Below are 6,625 nucleotides of genomic sequence, written 5' to 3'. Positions count from 1 at the left end.
TCAAGTGTGTCACTTTAATAAGTTTGTTTTTACCAGGCCCTATTCACCTGGAGCGCAGATGCCCGACTCTCAGCTCTGTGTTCAAAGGAGAAAAACTTACAGACAACCAGGAGAGACTGTCAACAACAAACCAGTCCTTCTTCTTAGAGGTGTGTGACCCGCTGCAAATTATTCCTGCCTAAAGATTACAATAATACAAAGCGTGTTGTTTCTAACTCAGGGATATTTGTTTTATCAGATTAACCGCTCAGAGTTCCCAGTGCATGTGGATGGACCCAGTATTAGGACTTTGAGCAATGTTACATTCGGGAGGCCTGATCTGGCTGGAAAATACTACAGCACAACATCACAGAAGCAGTTCCCATCAAAAGAAGTGCTCCGTCCCAAGCCATTGGTTTAACCACCTAGCCACATGCTGCTTGAGCAAGTTACTTTTACATCATAAAGACTAGACACTAGCTGAAAATGTTGTTGAGATCTGTGATTTGGTGTGAGTAGTTTTCTAGATAGTTCGTTTTTTTTTCAACTGCTTACACACAAAATCTTTACTTGTCACACAATTTCTGAAACCTGACACTCTCTATGTAACACAAAAAATCTAACAGGAAGTATCTTGATTTCCTTTTTCAGACACAACCAATCAAAATGCCACACTAATTAATCAGTGTCTCACACTAACTCCTCACATGTGAAAACACTCATTGCGTTTTTTTTTTTCCAACTGATAACTTTTTTTTTTTTTTTTCTTTAAACACAAATATTTATCTCACGTTGCAAATATCATATACACACAGTTATTCAAAACCTAATGAGGTTTGCGTTTAGCAGGTGTTTTCCAAAATGGCGGATTAATTTGTGATTAATGACAAAATTTTCATTTTGGGGTGGAGTATCCCTTTAATTTGTGTAGGTAAAGCATGTACTCACTATACTCCTAATTACAAGAAGAAGAAGAAAACTAAAAACTGCTCTTAAACTGGGTGTGTGACAGGTATGGCTGTGGAATGGGGTTTGGCCATCAAAAACATTTTCAGTCTATTTTTTGTTTTTGCTTTAACCCCTGAGATTAATGTGAGGTATGTAAAACATTTAAATTTATGCACAAACTGGGTTAAGCAAATCTAAAAATGTAAACTATACGGCAACAGCATGTTGCTGGTTTTTCCCTAGTCCATTTGGAATCTATGAATTTTCTATTGACTCATTTTCAGCCTCCGGGCAAATCATTAAGCAAATTCTGAATACTCAAAAAATAAAAACATCACAGCGTTCACCTCAACAGATATATATATATATGTATATTAGGAGACATGTGTGGTGCAATGCTCTATTTAAAAATGGTTGACATGCTTTATGAGTAAAATATGGAAATGGACATTTTAATCAGCGAATATAGTTGTTTAAGCAAATTCAAATGTGGGTTAAGAAAATTAGGTCTTGAATATGAGCCTATCATTTTTCAAATGATTAGCCACTACACACATGGTCTGTTTCACGACCAGCGGTTTCTATTAAACCATGCTTCTAAGTAGCATTTATATTTTGCTTGTGGGCTTTACTAATTGTTTATTTTTCAAAATTTCTTGGTCAACATCAGATTTCAGCTTGGAGGGAGATTACTTGTTGGGTGATGTTTTCCCTTTACATGAAATTGAGCATGAAACAACCCAGTTTTCCACAGAGACCACCGAATGTTTCAGGTAAGCAAGGACTTTTTACCAGTCTAGGGTTATCAATGCACAGTATTTTAAATTAAAGCAGCATTTTCTCAAAGTCCTCATTACTAAATTGAATATTCAATTACATGCTATGAACTTCCTCACTTATGTTTTCAAGGCTCATTTCCCCAAAATCTGGATATCACATGTTGCAAGTAATTACGTTTTCTGTTGAGGAGATTAATAACTCACTAAAAAATCTGACCCAGTTGAGAGTAAATGCATCAGCCGTCATCTTTTCTTGGAAGAAAATATTAAGTGTACATTCCAGGTGGCTAATTTCTGAGATTCATTTGAGTCCTTTTCTTTTTTAGGTGTTGCAGGAGCTTGGCCTAGTCATCCTGCTACATGCCATTTTGTACGATTTCTAGTCCCTCCAGGAGAACTTTTTTCTGATTCTCAGAGATGCTATTTGATGTCTGCATTTACATATGCAAGATGTATTTTTAAGAGTGTGTGCTCATCTGCAATATGTCTCTAAGACGTTTCCTGTCAGATGTCAAATAGACATTTATTAGAAAGCATGTAAAACAGACGTTTATCAGAGTACACAGCAGATGTTTCCCAGATCTTTAGCAGACGTCTTACAGATGTACTTGTGCTGTCTGGTTGAGATGCAGATAAAATTAACTTTTATTACTGTCATTAATGTCTAAATATAATTTAATATGTATATATATATATATATATATATATATATATATATATATATATATATATATATATATATATGTTTATATATACATCTCTGCAGCCATCTACTAGTGGTAATTCAATATCTTTTTTTTATTTTTAAATAACTGTTTGCTTTTAAAAGTTACTATGCAACTTTTAGTTTAAACATGGGGGGGGGGGCTATGAAGGATGAACAAATATCTTCACATTAAAAATAACTTTCAAATTTGGTAATACTTAAAGCTTTGAAGTGCTGGGAAAAGTTGTGTGAAGCATTTAAAATCACTCGAAAACATTAGACTATTTCTGACACAAGCTGTTTCTGTAGTTTTACTGTTAATTCCATGTTGAATGGTGGTGTTTTGTGTGTATTGAACAGTGTTTTTCCCGGTTTCCACATCAGAGGCGTTTGTTCTGATATGAGCTTTAACAGAATTCTGCCCCGTATCTGAATGCTTCTCACAAGATTTCACAGAGAAGTTATTGATTCTGTGGCGTATTCGACTGCTTTCTTCACTGTATCTCAATTCTACAACTCTTCTGCCCAGTGTTTCTCTGGGCTATGACATTTTTGACTATTGTTCTAATACCAAAACTCTATCAGCCTAAAGTGATTGCTTTAGCAGGACCATATGGAAGTACAAGAACTATTGCACCACTGATCACAATGGACCTTACACCAAATTGTTTCTTTGTATACAGTATATATTAGGGATGTGACGAGATCTCACGAGATCCGATGTGTCCCGCGAGATCCAGCTGGTCTCGCGAGAACGTGACCTTATCCTCGCAAAACAATTTGCAGTTTACATTAAAGCTGCACAATTAATCATTTAAAGATCGCGATCTCAATTCAAACACACATGCAATCGTATTCCTGAAAGACAACGATTCAGTTATGTCTATTACAACTGTTTCACATTGCGAGCGTCAGTGGAGCTGAGAAGCATGTTTTGTCGCTGCTGCCCATGTTAATGAATCATTCAGGCTGCTGCTGATCCAGAAAGAGCAACACAAAAAGTCTTTTCAACCACACATCATTATTTCTGTGTTACAGACATTTAATTAACATAAGTAATGGGATAAACGTTTATAGTTTGGGTATAAACACTTATTCTCTGCAGTAGTGTTCAAAACGAAAGTATGTATTGTAACTGTATGTATTGTAACGCTTACACTCTTCCGCCACAAGGTGGCGACAACTGCCTGTTTAAAAAAAGTATTTGTCATTGAATCATTCATTCGGGAGAAGTCTTTATGAATTGAGACTCTGACTCCATTTTTTTTTTTCAAATTAATATATTTTATAAAGGCTTTTTGTCAAAACCACTAGTAAATTATTTTATTTTGTTTAGTTTTCTAATCTTTTTTTTTCTTCAGAATTGTGAGATAATCGTGATCTCTAATTTGTACATAAAAAAACATGATTCTCAATTTCTCCAGAATCGTGCAGCTCTAGTTTACAAGTTGTTCATTGCTGCATATAATAGATATATTATATTATGTAGATATATAATATAAGTTTAATTTCATAAAGCACAAGTGGATTTCAAAATGCTTCTACATTTTTTGCATTTTGTGTTTTTCAGTTGAATAAAAGACAACTTTCCCCTATATATTAAGTCGTTGAGGATTTCTTTAAAAAAAATCTAAAAATCTTGTCTTGTCTCGTTTTCGTGAACCCAGTCTCATGTCTCGTCTTGTCTTGTGGGATAAGTGTCTTGTCACACCCCTAGTATACATAATAAAATACTTGCACACTTGCTTCCTACCTTTTGTTGAGGACTTCCAAGTTACTACATATATACAAATGTCTTCTCTTTCAAAGGTGAATTATGGCACTTCTACCTCTGCGTTAAGCAATAAATTTCAGTATCCTTCTTTTGTAAGAACAATGCCTAGCAACAAAGACCTGATCGAGATGATTATTCACCTCATACTGTGGTTTGGATGGAACTGGGTCGCCTTTATTGGTAGCCAAGATGATTATAGTTCAGATGGACTAAAGCTGTTTAATGAGTATATAAACAATACTGGCATTTGTTTGGCCTATCAAGAGTGTCTAAGTCCAAACGCAAACTACAGTCTAAACTTTAAAACGATTGATATGCTCAACAGCAATGTTATTGTAGTTTTAATACGCAAGCAAATTCATCAAAGCAGCCATATACAACATCCAAGACAAAGTATGGATTGCAAGCAATGCATGGGCTATGAATCAACAGCTTCCAAGAGAGCCAGGAATTAGGAAATGAGCACAATCATTGGCATAGCAGAGAGACTGTTGTCATTGCCTGGATTTAATGAATTTCTCTATAAAGCCAGAGGAACAACTGATGTAGGCCTACATGATTTTGAGGGTGCAATCAAGAGTAAGACGTAATCAAGTTTGTGATTACTGCACATTATTGACCAAAGAGGAGATTATAATTGAAAATCCCACACTCTCATTTTCCATCTATGCTGTCATATATACCATTTTGCATGCATTACAAAAATTTCTGCAGTGGGACACGAATGAATGCCACAAAAATACAATGGCCAAGCCATACATGGTAAGTGAACTCATGTGAATCCATGACAAGTTGAATCATTATTATTATATATTGTATTATCACTTACATTATTTAATTATTATTACAATTTAATAAATGAGCAAAACAAAAGTTATATTAATTTTATTAAGGCTGAAGCTCTCATATGTGCAAATAATTATGGAGCGAGAACCCCCATAAGGAACCATACCACTAAAGATAACTTGTGTTTCAATAAACTCAAAGTAACTTGCGAAAGTTTTCCTGCCTGAAATGACTCATTATTACTAAATTCGTATTACTGAACAGTATTAATCAGTAACCCAATAAAGATCAACTCAAATTTTGTTCACCTGTAGAACAATAAAAAGTGATGCTGTGAGACACAATACTGGCTGCAGTCTTAAGCAATGTTTAACTGATTATGACTCACCCAGTGCAAAACCATGAATCGATAGTGCTAATGCAATGCAATGCAATGCAATTTAATTAGCTCATTCTCAGGTGAAATCACTGCTTGTGCTGTTACTTCTCCCTCCTGAGCTGCTGGAGCATAAACTGAACCTCCGGTTTTCATTCTTCAGCAGGAGCAAGGACCCTCCTCCTTTATAATCACTGTGTAAATGCAGTCACACACCAGCCACAACACACAGACACAAATACTGATGAATATGAACCATTTCTTATAATACATGTACATGAATTCAATTAGAAAAGAAAAGTTCTGTGTTCATTCATTTATTAATCTAAATAGATTAACACAGACATTGAAAGGCAACATTACATTCACCTGATATTAGTTTTTAAAACAGCAACAATTTTTTGATTGTCTGTACTGTTTGATTGCATTTGTGCTAATGTTGCAGACAAATATATGTGATATTATGCAATCTAGGCGTATTCTTATTTTATAAACAATGCTTAGACATGTACGTTTGTCTTTCAAAACTGTAATAATTCTGTATATGTTGATGCAAACAGTAGTGGTTATTGATTGTGAATTTTTGTTTTAAAGTAAACAAGTATTTTTACATCATTTGATTTACAGACCACATAAATGTGAACACACATTGAAGAATAAACTACCATGGTAACAACTATATATGTGCATTGTGAGTTTTGCACAAGAGGAATAAAAACAAACGCAGAATTCATAACGTTATATTTCATCGGTAACACTATAAGATGCTAGATTTGTAAATGATTATAATCCATATTTGACACACTATTTTTATATTTATATAATCATTTGACATTACAAAAATTATATTTTGTATCTAACAGAGTTAGCCCATTTTAGTGATAAACAGGAAAAAGAAAAAAATGTCACTGATGTATATTAAGGGGATTGATATTAATAATGAATTCTTATTAAATAGCTTGGAGGATCTCAAAGCTCTACAACTTGCATGAGTTTAATCCCACATATTCAACACCACTCATATCAGTTTAATTGCTATTATAAGACAGACAGATGTGTATGAGTCATCAGAAAGAGACTGTCACAATCATTCGCTGGTGTGCTCTAGATGGCCACGCTCTCTGACTGTTGGAAATTGGAAATTAAATTACTCAAAGCTAATTGAATATTATGAACCGGCACTTATTAATATACATAAAAGGTAAATAGAAAACAATTCAACCCGGCGCTCCGGTGAGATAAGAACTCGTAGTAGGTGCTCTGGAAATGGGGAAGCA

General features: G+C 34.5%; 1 pseudogene; it reads left to right on the top strand.

Moving 5' to 3' along the window:
- Positions 1–3,954: 3,954 nt before the first annotated feature.
- On the top strand, positions 3,955–5,059 carry LOC109056500 (annotated as a pseudogene).
- The last annotated feature ends 1,566 nt before the right edge of the window (positions 5,060–6,625 follow it).

The sequence above is a fragment of the Cyprinus carpio genome, chromosome B8, assembly GCF_018340385.1.
Source record: "Cyprinus carpio isolate SPL01 chromosome B8, ASM1834038v1, whole genome shotgun sequence".
Lineage (NCBI taxonomy): Eukaryota > Metazoa > Chordata > Actinopteri > Cypriniformes > Cyprinidae > Cyprinus > Cyprinus carpio.
The sequence above is the reverse complement of the archived record's forward strand: the minus strand, read 5'-3'. Positions and strand labels throughout refer to the sequence as shown.